Here is a 16,874-nt window from a genome sequence, read left to right as displayed (position 1 = left end):
ATATATATTTAATTTAAAGAAATAAATCTGCCAGGATCCCAGGTCCCTAAGATTCTATTAAAATGAGTCTGGGCTCCACCAGCAAGCTTGATCTCCCAGCATCCCCCCTGGGCCCGGGCTTCCTAAGAGCAGGAACTGTTTCTTTTCATTTCTGCATGCCCAGGGTAGCGCCATGCCTGGCATGCTGCAGAGTTGCAACAAATGCTGCATCAAGGTATAAAAACATTAATCTTCTTTCCCAAGCCCCTTGCCCCTGAAGACTAGCTGAAAGCACTCTTTCCCCTTGGACTCAGTGCAAACATTGAGGGTTTTGCTTCATTTTTTTCTGTGGCTTTGGAAACCTCAACGAGAAGAGACCTGTGCACTGCTGTCAGCTGCCAGTGCCCAGCCAGGAAAGGTTAACGGGAATGGAAACCAGCCACTGATAGGATTTTGACACAAGATAAAGTGAATGAGCAGAGGAATTGGCCCCCTGCAGAAACCAAAGGCAAGGCCAGGTCTGTTTACTAAGAAAACATTCCCTGCTCACCAACCCTCACAGGTAGCTTCTTCTTAGGGCCTCGTCATCATCCTTGAGTATCTGGGATCTGCGAGACCCTGAGCTAAATGAGCTCACGAATAAGGAGACCAGATATCCTTTTATGGAGCATCACAGCAGGATAAGCCCAAGTTACTGCCCAGACAAGCAAGAGAAATGAAACAATCACGGCACCTGCTCATGCGAGGCTGCAGGGTGGGCATGCCCGGCTCCAGAGGGCCTCTGTGCTCGCCTCTCTGCACCCTCCCAAGCTGAATACCTCACTTTAGTTCCCCCAACTGTACTGGAGCGCCACTCAAGATTCACCCCACAAAGGCCCAAGATCTCTCACACCCCCCATCCTCCCTCATGGCCTGCAGTTAGACTCCTGGAACCTGGGTGCCTTTCTCACCCTTATCTAATGGCTGAGCCAGTACACAGTATAGACGCCCATCATATCCGAAGCAAGCTCCCAGGTAGGCAACTCCTTCAGGCCCTGGGACTGAGGGAAGGATGCTCCTCACCACATCATCCGGTCCTGTGTCAAGGACAGCAGGCCCCAAACAGTCCCTCGCTCTAGTGCAGCGGTTCTCAACCTGTGGGTCGCGACCCTTTGGGGGTCAAACGACCCTTTCACAGGGGTTGCCTAAGACCATCGGAAAACACATATATAATTACATATTGTTTTTGTGATTAATCACTATGCTTTAATTATGTTCAATTTGTAACAATGAAAATACATCCTGCATATCAGATATTTACATTACGATTCATAACAGTAGCAAAATTACAGTTATGAAGTAGCAACGAAAATAATTTTATGGTTGGGGGTCACCACAACATGAGGAACTGTATTAAAGGGTCGCGGCATTAGGAAGGTTGAGAACCACTGCTCTAGTGGTATTAAAATGGCCAAATTATAACAGCAGGCAGAGTGCCATCAAATTGTATTAGATTGCTCAGTCTGCTTCATGCTTCTATGTCTCTGGATCTATTTGTTCATCAGTTTATTTTGTTCATTAGATTCCACATATAAGTGAGATCATGTGATACTTGTCTTTCTCTGGCTGGCTTATAGGGCAGTGGGGGGCGGGGGGGGCAGGCGTGGAAGACATTAACCAAAGAACCTATATGAATAGATGCATAACCCATGGACATAGACAATAGTGCAGTGAAGGCCTGGGATAAGGAGGCAGGTGAACATGGAGGAAAAGAGGGGACATCTGTAATACTTTCCACAACAAAGATAAATTAAAAAAGAAAACTATTAGATTGAAAGGGGCTTGTGTTTGATTGATGTCAGTTCACAGGTGACTGCCCTGACGCATGGCAGGAGCACATACCACCAGGATTTAGAGTTGAAAGGTGGACAGGGCAGGGTTTCCACAAGAGATTCTCTATAATTCCCTACAAGAGTGAAATGAGGTAAAGGAATAGAGTCCAGGGCTTCTCTTCTCCCGTGGTCTCTATGTCCCCTCAGGACTGAGTCCCAGTGAGAGAGGCTATGAAAGCCCCTGTCCCTGCACACCAAGCTGCTCTCTGCTGGGTCAGGTCTGGAGCTGCGGGATGGAGTCTGTGGAGAAGAAACTCAGCTTATCATCCCCACTGCCAAGTATTTAATGGGTCTTTGTTAACAGGTTTTGAAATCTGTAACAGGAGAGAAGGGGAATGAGCATCCTGAGCCCATGCTGGTTTTTTCCAACTGCCTCCCTCTGCCTGCAAAGTACAACATAGGGAATACAGTCAACAATATTCCAACAACTACGTACGGTGTCAGATGGGTGCGAGATTTAGCCTAGAAAGTTATATAAGGTCTAATCACTGGAGTGTACACCTGAAACTACTATAATATGTCAACTGTAACTGAAAAATGATTTTTTTTAAATGTTCACGCGTGAGGATGTAGTCACATGACAATGGGCAACAGAGCCTGTCAGAGACGGTCTCCTGCTGTTCCCTGCTTTGGGTCTGAGAAGTTGAAACTCGGAATAAATTACGTCATGACTCCCCTCAGAAAGGCTGTGCTCCCTTTTCTGGGTCCAAGTAGCTGAGATCATAAGGAGTGAGAGGGGGACGAGGGGACCCTAAAACTAGACCTTTAATATTGGTAATCATTGTAATATTTATCAACCACTTCTGCAGTTTCCAGATTACGCCTGTCTCTAGCATTTTCTTTTATCTGTACAGCACCTGGGGGTGGGCAAGAACCATTACCCACTGTTAACAGAGAGAAGCAAACTTGCCCAAGGTCGCTCAGCTGCCAAGTGGCAAACTCAGTAATCAGACCCAGGCTCTTGACCCAAACTCCTTGCCCTTCTCATGGCCAGGCAGCCTCCTGCATTGACCTCAGAAGTTCAGGGGCAGAAACGTCACTTAGAAGAACATGAGGAGCTCTTCTTTGTTATCTTCCAAATCAAAAGACCAAGAAAGAAATAACAACACGACAATCTCATACTGTTTTGGATTTCTGACATTTGTGATGGAAAAATGAGATGCTATCTATTATTATAGATTCACAAAGCTTTCCTGTTCCCTCTCTGCATGCCAGGCCTGGTGCTAGCCACAGGCAGGTAACCTTGACAAGCATTACACTTAAACCTTTCTGCTGTTAACAACTAAAATGCCCTCCTTGCTCTCCCAACAGCAAATTAGAGAGATGCAAGGAGAACCTTCATTGTCCATTATGCAAAACCACATCAAGCCCAAGACGTTCTTGTCTCTCCCCACGATCTTTCCTTCTTGTCTTCCCTTCATTTGCACTGCCTGCGCCCCACTTTTGCCACTACCCACTTCACCCCCACAATAATCAGGCTGCAGATACAATTATTGGGCTTAAGCTCCTTACTTCCATCTCCTAGGTACTTTTTTTTTTTTTTTGGCCAAGAAAAATTAATTTGAAAAAACCCAAGGCAGTCAGGGGTCTTAACAGCAAAGTAAATTGGTCTAAATGTGAGGGTTGCCAGAAACCATAACTCCTAGTGAGTATAGGGCAGGCTGGGGAAGGAGGGGGAGGTGGAAAGGGGGAACACCTGGAAGATGCTCATATCTGGCCATGCTGGGAAAATCTGAGCCCCAGGCCAGTCCTCTTCCAGTGGTCCCCAGTATGATGGACCATAATCAAGTCGGTTTGGGGCATAAGCTTCAGTTTCAATCTCCACTTCCAGTTTGATTCACCCCCAAATCCCATCTGAGTCTTTCTCTCCAGGTAAGAGTGATCTGGGCCCTCCTTGGTCTTGCCTCTAAAAACAGAACACTGTCCAAACTGAGGTGGCTTTGCAGGCCGCTGTGAGATTTTTACTTTTATTTCACAGGCCCCTTTTGCCATGACCCTGGCAATCTTAATATTATAGGTTTAGCCCTTCCCCAGAGTACTGGCCAGAGAACTCAATAAAAAGATCTGAAAACAAATGTGAGGGGGCAGAGGTGGTATTTAAAGGTGAAATATGGGAAGATGCTGGAAGGAGACTGGTTCCTTAGTGGCTGGAGAACAGGGGCCCCGGTCATGACTCCAGGGCCTGTGCCGGCTGCTCTCTTGTTGTCCCACTGAAAGCGTGAGCTTGCGAGAGCAAGCCCGTGCCTCTGCTCCTGAGATGAAAGGCGCTTGAGGAATGATTCTTTCCAGTCCGGTTTGGTAGACAAGATAAAGGGCTCCTAGACAAGATGGCGTGATGACAATGAAAAGATAGTTCTGAGACGTTAGAATAAAACCAGAGATAAGAGAAAAGAACCTCAAAGAACATGACAAAATAGGTTAGGAGAAGGATAAATCCAGTAACTTTGCTGGTACTTCCCACATGCATGAATATTCTGGATTTTCTAAATACGAACAGCTCTCTGTGCTACACGGAGCATTTAGTAAGTTCTTCATAGGTGGGAGGAAGCTCATCCATGCCCCGGGTAGGGGAGTGGGTGGAGGGCCGGGACAGCCTGGTGCTCGGAGGCTGAATGAGAGGCACTGTGTGGCTGTGGAACATGATGAACAATCTTCATTTTCTGGAATATGTATCTAAGATAAAATGACAAAGAGCCAATAACGGAAGGAAAAGGAGCAAGAATGGTTTTGATATTTGAAAAAAAAAGTATTGTCTAAGAGGTGCACACACCAGAGCACAGAACTCCAGGGGAAAACATTGAGGTGGAAGAAGAAGGAGGTGACGGCAAGTTGCCAAAATAATGGCCACCCACATGGGTTGGACAAGACTGACTTTTTTTTTCATTGGAATAAGATAGGAACCTCAGCACCGCAAAAGAGGCAGCTTAACCAAAAACTTCTATATTTCCCACCAACTAAAGGTGAGATGGTTCAGCGCTCTCTACAATTCTGGGCACAGGACTTCTGCTGCTGGTGTGGTGACTGTGGGCCAGGGGGCACAAAGAATAAGGTGCCCTCACCTCTTTCATCACCTCCCCTGGGGCAGGTGCTGTCGGCCCTTGACAGTTTTCTTTCCTCATTCTGGACAGTGAATAGGACATTTCTCTGTGTGTTTTCTAGTAGAACAAAGAAAGGGAGTCAGCATCATTACTCAACAAACAGTTTATAGAAGAACCAGGCAGTCATTATGGAGTATCATTCCTCGTGGCACTACCCAGCTTTCCTCTCCATAGAGGGGGCTCGGATCTTGGTTTAACCTACTTAAGAATGACAGACAATAGGAACCGTCTGTTCATTCCAGCTGCTTCTCATAAGAAAGGAAACTCTGTCACATGGTGATGTCAGAAGGCTTCAGAATCATAAAAGATTTCCCAGAGGGTCTCCTAAAATAGGAAAACAACCAGAAGTCATTTTGGTTGAGGTAATCGGGGACAGAACTCTCCTCCCGCAGCAGGAGATAAGTAAGACTTTCCCAATATAAGTGACAAAACTTTCTCAGAATCTAGCGACAGCAATGATACCAAGAATCCTGAAGCTCAACCCTCCACATGTAGAACGTCAAACAGATCCCTGCCTTGTCCTGGTGACAATCTCATCTCTCAGAAGGCACAGAAAGCAATTAGGGAAACTACTGTTCTTGACACAATTCTGGCCATCAAAGAAGACCCAGGAGGCAATGCATAAGTGGCAGGGACCTCCTGAGTGGCCACTCTACCTCAGGATTTGTAATAGCTTGGGAAGGGGATGCTGCGCACAGGTGACATGGCCATTACTCAGCCAGTGTCTATAAGCAGTAGTCATCAGGCATGCTCTTTGCCTTCTGAAAGCTTACAGTCTACACAGAAGAGCAATAACATCCACAGGCATTCTATCAGTGACAATGAGAGGCAGAAAGGGTGAGTGTTAGAGAAGCTCGAGGAAGGAAGAACATCTGTGGGGTGGGACAAGGTGCTACAGAACTCTTGACTTGAGCCCTGGCTGCCTGGCTGGTTTGGCTCAGTTGCTTGGGCGTTGTCCCATGCACCAAAAGGTTGCCAGTTGATTCCTGGTCAGAGCATGTGCCTGGATTGCAGGCTTGATCCCTAGTAAGGGAGGTATGCAGGAGGCAACCTGCATAAGGTCTCCTAGTTTCTAGGACAATGGCAGGGCCAGGACTGGCACTCAGACAATCTGTCTGGGCCCTGTGATCTCAACACCATTGCTCTCCCCATGCAGCCAGAGTTCATGACTCAAGGCTTTGGACTTTGTCATTTATATAATACAAGTAGTTGACGATTTTTAAGCAAGGGAAGAGTATGTGCAAGGAGCAACAGTACAATGGAAGGAAGATCCTGGTCAGGCCCAGGCAGGAGATGGATTTTGCAGGGTTGTCTGTAGATGCATTGGGCCTAGCTGGGAAAGAGACAAAAAGGAAACTGGAAGAATAACCAAGGATGTTCTGGCCGGTGTGGCCCAGTGACTAGAGAGAGTGTCAGCCCACGAACTGAGTGGTCTCAGGTTTGATTCCCGGTCAAGGGCATGTGCCTGGGTTGTAGGGTGTGGGAGGCAACCAATTGATATGTCTCTCTCACATCTCTCTTTCTCTTTCTCTCTCTCCCCCTCCCTTCCACTCTCTCTAAAAGTCAATGGAAAAAAGATCCTTGGGTGAGGATTGACTACAACAATAAAAAAAAAGTTATGTTTAAAAAAATAAACAGAATAGCCAAGGTTGTTTGCCCAGAGGGACAAGAATCTGTCGGTCAGATGGGGGAGGTGAGGATAGAACGCCTGAAGAACAGGTTGGTCAGTAGCTCAGTCAGAAAATGCAGGACAAGGAACGGAGAGAGAATGACCCAAGGAACCAAATCGTCCTGCGCATGGCTGACACTTTCAGTTGGTGCTTGCCGCTTGCTGCCTGGATGGGGGCAGCTCTTTGGAAGAACCACACGGGAGCTCATAGCTTCAAAGGCTCCAGGAGGCCAGAAGTCAGCAAAGAACCAAGGACACAGTGACTGGGGAGCAAATGATGGGAGGCAAGACTCTCAAGGAATGTGGGTGCGAAATTGAAAGGAAGAAGTAAGACAGTTGCTGGAGGGGATAGGAAAGTCAGTCCTCTTTCATTTTAAGTCTTTTTTTTTTTTCTGGACAAGGAAGCTCTGCTTATCTTTGTAGACAGAAGAGGTAAGGAGCCAGCAGGTGAAAGTGAAGCTACAACAGACTAGGAATAAAGGTTGGTGCAGAGTCTGGTCCTGGGTAGGCACCTGGGCTTTAGAAAAAATGAGCTGAAAACATAAGTGATGAGAAAAACAGGTGGAAGTCCAGGGCATGATAGTCCAGCAGAGTAACCCTTTGTGCATGAAACTTCAAAAAGTAAAATTTCAGCTGAACAATCACAAACGATCCCAGAGAAGAAAAAGAGGGGAGACATCCAAAGAAGGCCACACAGGCCCCCTGATGGCATCCCCTGGGCCCCAGCACTAAGAGACAGAAAGAAGCATGGGGAGCAGGGACCCCAACCTGGGGAGCCTACGCTCTCTGGCAGGGACCTATATGTATCTGTCAGCTGGGCCAGGGACTCCAAAAGTGGTAGGCAATTTTTTTTAAAGAGCCTTTGAGCTATGTTTGGGAGAAAAACAACCAGGAAAAGATGAATCCACTGCTCGGGGAAGACAACTTTATGCTCACAGATGGTGAGAGAGGACAGAACTCCTATTTTGCTTACCTTTTCTCAGGAAAACGATCTTGGGAGTGAGGAAGGGAAAGTAAACATCATAAAGAAGTAAGTGAAGCATCAGAGGGTGAAAAGAAAATAAGAGAACAGTTGGCTTCCTTAAATGAGTTCAACTACTCAGGCTCAGCACTGAAGGTGGGTCTGTGGGGAGTGCTCAGAGATGCCGGGGGACTGGAGAGGATCGAATGTTGTCCAGATCAGTGGGAGGAGGAGGAGGGTGGTCCCCCAAAAGCCCCAAGCTGGTACCCCAAATAGAATTAATTATTTAACTGGTGGCGTGTGAGTACTTAGAAGAGAATATGTTAACTACTAGAAATCACTGGGGTTCATCTATTGTGCTAGGTAACCTCATTTCCTTATTTTGAGAGAGGCTACTAGACTGCTTGCTATGCATTTACCTATGTCTTGTCTCATATCAAGGAGATTGAAGGTCCATTAAAGGAACACCAAAAAATCTACTGAGACACCACAAAAGTTACAGAAATATGAAAGAGAAAACAGGAAAAACAAAGAATAAGAGAAACATTTTTAAAAGAGCCATAGTAAGAGTAATGTGAGAATGTGTAGCACAGAGTTCTATGTCCACCCACCAAAGTGAATTCTGTTCATTTGCTAAACACAGACCCTGATTCGGCTCTAAGCATTCTAGCAGGTGGCAAGCAAAGAGAAAACCTGATGGATTATTCACTTCACACCACCGAGGACATTTTAAAAAGAAGTAGGAAGAAGACAGAAAGGTAAGGGGGAATGGATGGAGGAGGGAGGACAGGCAGAAAGGTAGAAATAAATAAAGCAGCACAATATATAACATTTTAGCATTTATTCACACTCATGGGGAGAGAAGGGGCAGGGGGATAGGCTGTGTTGGAGAGAGAACTGTGCAGGGGATGAAAAATAACCTTAATAACTTAGACCAGGGGAATTATTTTTTTATGTTTTTATTGATTTAAGAGAGAAAGGGAGAGGGAGAGAGAGAGAAACATCAATGATAAGAGAGAATCATATCGGCTGCCTTCTGCACGCTCCCTACTGGGGATCGAGCCTGCAACCCAGGCATGTGCCCTGACCGGGAATCAATCTGTGATCTCCTGGTTCACAGGTTGATGCTGAACCACTGAGCCACACTCAGCCAAGCCAGGCAGACCAGGAGAATTATGACTTGTCTTGAGAGAGCCACAATGATAGCAAGAGAAGTGCTTAGAGGTCAGTTATTACAGATTATAGAAACCACACCTTCCATGCACTTGCATTTCTTCATTCAAGACAGAAGAGTTTTGTATTAGAAACTCAAAGTAAGAGGAGTTTTGAAGTTTGGCAGTCTTGGGTTAAATCTCATTTGCTCCACTTACAGCTTTGTTTGCTTGGCTAAATTTATTAAACAATTTGAGTTTTTCTTTGTTCAGCTATAAAACTAGAATAATTTTACCTGCCTCAAAGAATTATTGTGAAAATTAAATGAGAAAAAAGCACAACTATTCCTGAGACTAGACCCAAAAGAAATTTCTCCTGAGATCCCTCATAAAGGGGACAGGGTGCAATCAGAATCAGCAATAATTTCAAGGACTTACTTGCAATGAGATACAACATACCTCCCAGAATCTCTCTAACTCTGTGTTCTAACATTATTTGTAATTCAAATTAGAGTAAATTTTTAAGTAGAATATTTAATAGGTCACAGTGATATAGAAATACCAAGAATCATAAAAGTTCAAAAGGCTGCTAAGTGAAATAAAATGGCTCCAGGGTTCTATGAAATTGTTGCTGGTCTACAGACACTCTGGGAGGTGGTGGTGGGGACAAGGTCCCAGCAGGCACAGGCGGGGTCACTGGCCCCGGTCCTGGTGCCTCTTGGCCTTGCTGTTTCTTGTCCTCCAGCCCGCAGATGCAGGCAGACCCGGAAGCAATGGCCTGGGGCAGGAGCCTTTGCTCCACTTATCCTCTGCATTTGGACACCAGGACCATCTTGGACAAGGAGACCGGGTTCTCCCACCTGGATATAAATGTGGCCCTCCCACAAGGCCACTCCCCACTCACTGTTGGCATGTAGCAGCAGGCCACGCGGGTCCACTGGTTGCATTGGGGTCTGTAGGCCTGGATGCCCAGCACATCTAAGTACCTTATGCCCCCCTGCTGTCATTGCTGCCCCCAAAGGAGTGGATGGGATCCTCAAGGCTGCACATGCTGTGACAGCCCCACCTGTGATCATGGGCTGGCACTCCTCCCACACATCAGGTTTTGTGGAAGGGGCCCACCTGGTATTTGTGGTCCCCGGAGACATACATGAAGTCTTTGCAGATGGTGCCCGCATGGTCAAACGTGAACCTTGGCAAGCCTGCCATGTAGGACCAGGAGTTGATCTTGGGACTGTTAAGTCTCTACAGAAGAGAGATCTAGATTCTCATTCCAGCCACCGGTGGCCACCAGCATGTCTTCAATGTAGGCAAGGTAGAAATCCATACACACTGGTTCTTGGAGGCCATCTTGATCTACTGCTTACAGTGGGGCCATACCTATAAACAAGATTGGACATTGCATCCCCTCCATTGTCCCTTGAGAAGCTGCAACCATGATGATGATGAATCCCCCGAGCACAGCAACACAGTGGTAGCTCCACAGGGCTGGCAGGGGTATCTCCTTGACCCACTGCTAGCTCTTGGTGCCCAGGTACCAGGTGGTGTCATTGTGCTTCCCAAACGGGTAGGAGACCTCATCACTCATGAACACCAGGTGCTCCTCCTCGATACAGAGTGCTGAGCACTTGGTCTGCATGGCCAGCTGGGCCACCAGGCTGTTGTGGTAGCACACGGCCTCTTCCATGAAGCCCTCACAATTGGCCTCCTTGGGCAGCAGCAAGCACACGACCAGCTTGACACAAGGCAGCAGGTCATTCTTGGGGATGAATGGGAAGTGGAGGTGCTCCAGCACCATGTAGGCGTGGGCCTAGCACTCCAGCTGTTGTGTCAGCCATATCAGAGCAACCTGCAGTAAGTTGTGCTTGCATTCCAATGCACCCCGCTGCTGCTCAGGTGCATGCACAGCTTCTGCATGGAATATTCTGCAGGAAGTCAGGTGTGAAGGACAGTGTGCTGAAGTGGCTCAGGATGAAGCCGAGGATGGAGGCATCCAACCACCTGAAGTTGTAGATGGAGGCCAGCTCCTGCAGGTACAGATAGATGTCCTTGCTCACCTCCTGTTCCAGGTACTCACAGTAGAAATCCACCACAGTCCAGATCCGCAGCAGGTGGGCTATTTCCAGGGTCTCCAGGATGTACACAATGTTGCCACTGTCCAGCATCAGCTCCCCACCATATAAGAAGTCCACCACGGCCTTGAGGCCAATGTAAGAGGCACTGATCAGCTCCACCTCCTTCTAGAAGGCCTCGCACATGGCATTGAAATAGTCAAGTAGTCGCTGCATGCAGCCAGCAAGTTGCAGTGAGCTGGCATGCACTGCTCGGCCACCAGGACGATGTCACAGAAGAGGCCACATGGATGCCACTCATTCAGGCCCTGCAGCACTGTGGTCGAGGACTCAGCCCAGTGATACAGCTTTGAAGATTTGCTGATCTTGTAGGCTGGAGACACTCCCGTCTGCCACCATCATAAAAGAGGTTACAGTCCCATTATTGGTAGGGTTTCCGGGATGCTGCTGTCCCTTGCTGGACCTGGCACACCCTGGCACACAATGGCCCCTAGGGCAGGCTCCAGCTGGCCAGGAGGAGGCGGAGGAGGTGAATCAGGATGCAACCCTGGATGTGGGGACACTCACCTAGGCTGCACGGGGGCCCATGCACAGGCCGTGCCTGCCCTCCCCTTCACTGGCGCTAGAGCTAGAAGGCCCAGTCTGGTGGGCAGCCAAGGCTCCATCAGGAAGTGTGAGATCATAAATTTTGTTAAAAGTCCTGGTACTTTATGGTATTCTTGGCCCCTAAATATTGGCTTGATTATTTTAAACAACATTAAGTACAGATTAATTTTAGGAGGAGCTGAATACTAATAAACTCTGGAGAGCATTCCACAACCTTCTTCTGAATGGCAGCTCAGGGTCACACATCCTCTGTGGGGGTGCATCCAGGGCACAGGTTTGGGAAGATTCAGGGTCTGCTCATTCATGGTGATCAGAGACAGCATGAGGTTGTGCAGGCCCATGTGGACAACCAATGGCCCCAGCTGGGAAAGGGTTAGAAAGCAGTGTCCCTGTCTCCAGACAATCCTGTACCAAGGGCCACCCTGACCACATCAATGATATCTTCAGATGGCTCTTCTAAGGTCGCATACCATCTGTAAGGAAAGAGGTCTCACATATGCTTGTCCAGTCTGGCAGACCCAGCCTTGTATCTCACAGCTCATCCCCCCAAAATAGGAGCCTCATAATCCTGACCTCTGTGGTGATCCATGTTCCTCAAATGCTCTTTGACTCTGTTCTCTGAACTATTCCTGCTTGGCTACCAACTGAATTCCCTGTGTCATCATGTAACCACATTATTACAGTTTCCAATCACCCTTGACATCTTTGAAATAATCTGACCATTGCAGGCCCCCATGGCCAATGGTCTACCTGACTCACCCTTCATACTGGGTTAGAACAGACAGTGGTATTTGGTGGTCATTCCTTTATCTAACAAACCTCGCCGACCCTCTATGTTGCCCTACCTTGTTCCGTCCTAAGGTACTTTGGAATAAGACCATGGCATTCTTTGACAAATACCACTTTCACTTTCAATTCTTAGTAAAGACACAATGGAATCAGAAAAGGTCTAGAGAAGGGCTGCTAAAACCACAAAGACAAAAAAGTCTCCTTCACAAGGATAAATTAAAGAAATTAGGAGTCTGCAAGACAAATAAATATGTTAAGAGGAGACAATGTCAAAGTTTTCAAAGTCTCAGAGAGGATCAAAATGCACTCGGAAACCAAATTCCAGAATGCCAGACTGCGACAGCATCCCTTGAAACTTACAGCAGACAAACGTAGGGCAGTTAGAAAGAAATTACAAATAACAACAATAACACTGGTGACATCGAGGGGCAGTAGAGGAAGGGTTTAGATTAGAATCACAGAAAAATCTGCGTAACAGCATTAAGAGGAAATGAACATCTCCAACCTCTGGAGACAAGCTCAGCTCTCACATAAGGTGTCCCATTGATGACCAATAGCTGAGCTTTAGGCGAGGTGTTGTTCATCTCTTCTGAGGATTAAATGGGACCATCCCTATATAAGTATTTTTCACACCAAACTTTAATAAATAGCAGCAACCATGTGGCAAGAATTCTTACACAATTGAGTGGCATGAAGTTGGATACAACTCAATACAGTAGTCCCCTCTTATCCACAGTTTCGCTTTCTAAGGTTTCAGTTAACCGCAGTCAACAAAGGTCTGAAAATACTAAATGGAAAATTCTAGAAATAAACAAGTCATAAGTTTTCAATTGAGCACTGTTCTGCATGACATGATGAAATCTCTCAAGTCCTGCTCCCTCCCATCCAACACGTGAGTCATCCCTTTGTCCAGCGTCTCCGCACTATACATGCTCCCTACCTATTATTCACTTAGTAGCCCTCTCAGTTATCAGATCAGCTCTCACAGTATCCCAGCACTGTGTTGAAGTCACCCTTATTTTACTTAATAGTGGCCCCAAAGCATAAGAGCAGTGATGCTGGCAATTGGAACTTGCCAAAGAGATGCCATAAAGTGCTTCCTTTAAGTGAAAAGGTTCAAGTTCTCCACTTAAGAGGTTGCTAAGATCTAGTGAGAAAAAAATCTACCCAAGAAGTTTTAAAGATGAAAAAAGAAATTTGTGCTAGTTTTGCTGTCATACTTCAAACTGCAAAAGTTACGGGCCACAGTAAGTGCACATTAAGTGCTTAGTTAAGATGGAAAAGGCATTAAATTTGTGAGTGGAAGGCGAACAGAAGACATGTTACAATTGAGGCAACATATTGTACCAGAAATCACTGAGTCTATAGGGAGACTTCATCAAGGGATCCCCAGAAAGGAATGACAACAAGCCATCTACTGCGAGTAAGGGACGGTTACACCAATTCAGGAAGAGATTTGGACTGAGAAATCTAAAAATCACTGGAGAGGCTATGTCTACCAACAAAGAAGCTGCTGCCACATTCCCGGCAGAACTGAAGTTGATTAGGGCTCAGTGCTATCCATGGTTTCAGACATCCACTGGGGGTCTTATAGGATGTGTCCCCTGAAGATAAGGAGGGGCTTCTGTATGGCAGTTCTTCTGCTGAGTCCTTATTCTATCTTCAACAGGTCAACACTTTCCATAATCATATTCTGCTCTCCGTCCCTCTTTCCTGCCTCTCAGTTTTATTATTTCCTTTCCTCCTTTCTATTCTCATTCTTGGGCATTTCAGATAAGCTCTTCCACACTTAGAAAGAGGATCTAACACTAGAAAATTTTCCAAAATCAAGATCATTCTGATCAGAGAAAAAAATCTTTCTGTAAAGAAGAAATATACATTAACCAACTACCATGCAATCTTCCATCCCAGTGACACTGACTAAGAAAGCTGTGCGCTGAGGAGTAGAACGTCAAAGAACGGATATTGTGGCTACCTCTGGAAAAACACGAGAGATTTCAACAAATGCTTCAGACATTTGTCTTCACAATAACTCTGATGGGAAACACAAAAGGGACCCATGCAAAATTAAGAGAAGCTCAGAGTCCACCCTGGGGAAATGGTCCCCCTGGTTGCAGAAGATTAGATGGGAATCTTTAAGAAGAGGGAGACCATAGGTGGGCTTCCCACATCTCCCTGGTGCATGTCATAGGGCCAGGCAGGCAGCTGCCGGGATGCACATATCTCTGCTCTGAAATTCACCTTCTGCTTCCCCAATTCAAGAGTCTGGTATGATTTTCTCCATTCCCTTTGGTCACTCTTACCTTGGGCTACGGCACAGTTGCCGGGTCCCTGGAGGCAGGGACAAAGCAATCTCAGGTGGAAGAACTTGGTTCGATTTCAGAGCCAAAGAGCATTTTAGAGTATTCTGAGCCAACATCCACCTTTTGCTGATACGCTGAGGCCCAGTGCATTAGGGAAAAAGCTGAATCTGAACTCAGTTCTTCTCATGTTGTTGGGTCTGCCTATACCCAGCAATCATGACATCCACTCAGCCAGCTTTATGACCATTCAGTCTCCAAGTTCCTCAGTGCCAGAATGGGGACAGGAATCCCTCCCTCGTCAGTTGTAGGAAGCACAAAATGAGATGGTTTAAATGAGATAATTCATGAACTCTATTTAGCACGGTGTCTGACACCATCTAAGCATTTAATGAGCTATACCTACTGTTAGAGTTCTCCATTAATACTTCTTTTCCTCCTGCGCATTCCCAGTGCAGTTGGGAAGGGAGAACAAACAATGAGAACATTTTTAGATTACCTGCTCTCGACCATTCCTGCATTTTCAAGTGTTCATTTATTTAATGGGCTGTGCCTTGATTACAGTGCTCGATGGGTTTAAATTTACATTCACAAGTACGTTTGAATTTCACTAACATTCCTCTCTGGGGAGTCATGCTATGTCAATACCTTGCATCCAAAAAGGCTTTAACTGGTGTCGTAAACGACCATTTGGACTCTGTAACAGAATTGTAAATAGAGTGATAATTAACTAAATTCCCAATTATTCAGAGTTGTCTCTCACACTCAGGAACATGGAGTGAAGTAATGACCAAAGGGGGTGAAAAAGGAAAGCCCCATCGACTACAGGCTTTAACTCTATGAGTTATTCTTCACAGTTGAATATTATCTTTGATTCTTCCCTTTCCCATCCGAGTCTGTTTCTCTCCCTCCATTCTTTCCTCCTCCCTTTAACACTGCTCTCCTTAAGGCCAGGGTTGTGGGCATCATATAAATGCCAAACCGAAGGGCACTTTTCAGGCCAGACAACCATTTCTTTCTTTAGGTTCTCCCTTCCCTAGTCACTGAGAGTCCTGCTATTTCTCAGGCCTCTCCATCTTAGTCTAGAGTAGTTTTTGCTCTATTGTATCTTCTAAACATCTCTTCCTTCTATCAGTTCTTCATCCCTGGTGCTCTGGCCTATTCAAAGCTTTATCACTGCTTACCTGGACCACTGCCATAACTCCCAAATAGGTTTCTGGGTCTCCAGGGTCAACTCCCCTGCTCCCCAAACTCCAGTGGCTCTACTCCATTGGCAAAATGCTCATTCAAAAGAGCAAATCCCATCACATCACTCTCCTTCATTTCCTTTCACCTGCAGAGCACTATCCAGGCAACTCCATGGAACACATAAGTTGGTGATGGATTGGCCCTGGCAGCCATCCCTGCCACATCTCTTAACATCTCTCCACGCATTCCACTTGCCTCTCCGCAATGCCATGCCCTTCCCCTTTGTACAGATGCTGTTCCCTCTGCCTGAAGTGCCCTGTCCACCTCCAGGGCTGGCAAACTCAGCCTCCTGGTGAAAGATTCAGGCAGAGGGTTCTGTCTCCCTCTGTGGCACACAGCACAGGGAAGTCACTTTCCCAGGGTTCACTTGTACTCTGCCTTCACATTCTCTAAAGTTCCCGGGAGGCAGAGCCCGTGCCTTCCTGAACTGTGGTCCCGGCCCCTCACAGGCAGGTGGTGCCTGCCAGCCACTCGCTGCTCAACCTGATGGATGACTAGAGAAGCGAGGTAAGTATTCCTTTAAAATGACATTTTTAAACACCGGAGAAGGAAAAATCGGCAGCATCTCTGTGTCTGCTCACGCGAGCGGCGTTCTGAGCAGCTTTCGGGAAGAAAAAAAGCCGGTGGGTCTAAGCGATAGCACCAGAACAAGCTTATCCCTGAGGCACTATTCAAATTCCACGCAGTGACTTCCTTTTTAATTCATTTTTTATTCCAGGTGCAGCCCTGCAGCTATTTTAAAACGGGGACTTAAAATAAAGTAATACTAAGAGCTCGAGTTATCACAGGCTCCTGCACAATGGGGCCCTTGAACCCCCCCCCCCCCCCCCCCCCCACTCCCCAAGCCCTCCACGCTTCTTCACGAACCACAATATCCTTCCCCCGGGAGGGAGAGAAGGAATAAGACAGGAGCTCCCTTGTCAAAGGATTGTGCTTTCCTTTGCAAAAGCATTCTTTCCTAGGTTCATCGTTCGTTTTGAAAATATTAATAGTCGGCAGGGCAGAGCAGATGCTGGGCAGGGAAACAAAAATACCCAGGAATGGACGCTTCCTCGGTGTGGTGGGCAGGCCCTCCCGGCAGCCCCTGAGCACACATGCTAACACCAACCAGGCCCCAGCCAGCCCATGGA

General features: G+C 46.7%; 1 protein-coding gene and 1 pseudogene across 1 annotated transcript in view; both read right to left on the bottom strand.

Moving 5' to 3' along the window:
• Positions 1 to 16,874, bottom strand: part of TMEM178B (transmembrane protein 178B) — a 355,696-nt gene that overhangs the window by 168,308 nt on the left and 170,514 nt on the right. The gene's annotated exons all lie outside the window — the stretch shown is intronic.
• LOC106727607 lies at positions 9,365 to 11,748 on the bottom strand (annotated as a pseudogene).

The sequence above is a fragment of the Myotis brandtii genome, unplaced genomic scaffold (genome assembly GCF_000412655.1).
Source record: "Myotis brandtii unplaced genomic scaffold, ASM41265v1 scaffold455, whole genome shotgun sequence".
NCBI lineage: Eukaryota > Metazoa > Chordata > Mammalia > Chiroptera > Vespertilionidae > Myotis > Myotis brandtii.
Note: the sequence above shows the minus strand (reverse complement) of the source record. Positions and strands in the feature narration are given on the sequence as shown.